Source organism: Puma concolor, chromosome C2 (genome assembly GCF_028749965.1).
Source record: "Puma concolor isolate L17-30 chromosome C2, mPumCon1.1.hap2, whole genome shotgun sequence".
Taxonomy (NCBI): Eukaryota; Metazoa; Chordata; class Mammalia; order Carnivora; family Felidae; genus Puma; species Puma concolor.
This window is the reverse complement of record NC_141675.1, coordinates 148,628,697-148,630,219: the sequence shown is the minus strand read 5'-3', so window position 1 is coordinate 148,630,219 and position 1,523 is coordinate 148,628,697. Positions and strand designations below refer to the sequence as shown.

Genomic DNA, 1,523 nt, shown 5'->3' with positions numbered 1-1,523 from the left:
CAAGTGGTACAGGGGGATCTATGCAGAGGAAGCCCCAGAACCTCCCTGGACCATCTCAGACCCAGAGACACTGTTTGTTTCTCAAACGGACGTCACTCATATTGCTTTAGTCCTGGGGCGGCTGGGTGGCTCCGTCGGTTAAACGTCCGACTTCAGCTCAGGTCATGATCTTGCAGTCCATGAGTTCAAGCCCTGCGTCGGGCTCTGTGCTGACAGCTGGGAGCCTGGAGCCTGCTTCCAATTCTGTGTCTCCCTCTCTCTCTGCCCCTCCCCTGCCCATGCTCTGTCTCAAAAACAAATAAACATGAAAAAAATGTTTTAAAAAAGTGAGTCAGTCCTAAAGCACTTTGACTCAAATGAAGGTTATTCTAGGAAATACATCCAACACCTAAATTTGACTTCTCCAAGGATTGAAAGAGATGAATACATTTACTTTTTACCCCTCAACAAATATTTTTTTCAGCCAGTATTTATTGAACACTCACTTATGTGCCAGGCATTGCTCTAGATACAGCCTAGAACAAAGCATTGTAGCTACATTTAAACTTCAACACCCCCCCATACTTTAATAATTTAATCATTACAAACCAAAAAACAAAGAAACAAAAAGCCATTTGAAAAGGAAGCCAGACAATGGGCAAAACTGATTACTGGAAATATGCTGCATTTCCTGACCCAGATACATGTTTTCATCCGCAGAAGGTGTATCTTTTCTTTTAAGTTTATTTATTTACTTGAGAGAGAGAGAGAGAGAGAGAGAAAGTGCTAGTGGGGCAGTGGCAGAGAGAGAGGGAAAGAGAGCGAATCCCAAGCAGGCTTCCTTCCACACTGTCAGGGGGGAGCCGATGCAGGGCTTGCCCCCACACACTGAACTGTGAGATCGTGACCTGAGCGGAAGTTGGACATTCAGGCACCCCAAGAAAGTGTATCTTTAAAAAAGGTGGGCACCCCCGTGCTTTGACTTCACAATACGCAGAAACAAGAACTATGGAATCAGTTTTTTTGGTTTTTGTTTTTCTTTTTCTTTAGTTTCACCATTCATTGAATTAGCAATGAATCTAATCTTCAAAAGTTATCACACTAGCTTTGCTGTCATTTCTCAAAGAGAATCAGAGACCTAAGAGTCATAGACATTTCCTACACGAGATGCTTTGTATAAATCAGACTTGGTTTATCACCAGCATTGATAACACCAGAGCTAGAGAAAGAACTAGGTCTGAGGACACATGCACGGTCTTATATAGAGAATGTTTAGCCTGCCCTGATTATTACAAAATCAGAACAGAGAGAACAGTTGTGGTAGCGAATCATTTTTTTGCTACGTCAATGAAATCAAGTCCAGTTACCTGTCCAACTTTCCAGGGCTCGCTAGAGTTTGGACCAAGACCAGGAAACGGGGGAAGGGCCCTCAGGCATTGAACCTGCTGTGAGCACAGCTGAGATGCTCATCAATCCACTCGAAGGGGGTGGATCAGCCTGGGCTCCAGATCCTTCCTGGCAATGGCAATTAGATACTACCTTCA

General features: G+C 44.0%; 1 non-coding gene across 1 annotated transcript; it reads right to left on the bottom strand.

Annotated features, from left to right (window-relative positions):
• Positions 1–1,169: 1,169 nt before the first annotated feature.
• LOC112850590 (small nucleolar RNA SNORA72) lies at positions 1,170–1,300 on the bottom strand. The gene has a single exon (XR_003222697.1). It is a non-coding gene; the product is annotated as a small nucleolar RNA SNORA72 (small nucleolar RNA).
• Between the last annotated feature and the right edge of the window lie 223 nt (positions 1,301–1,523).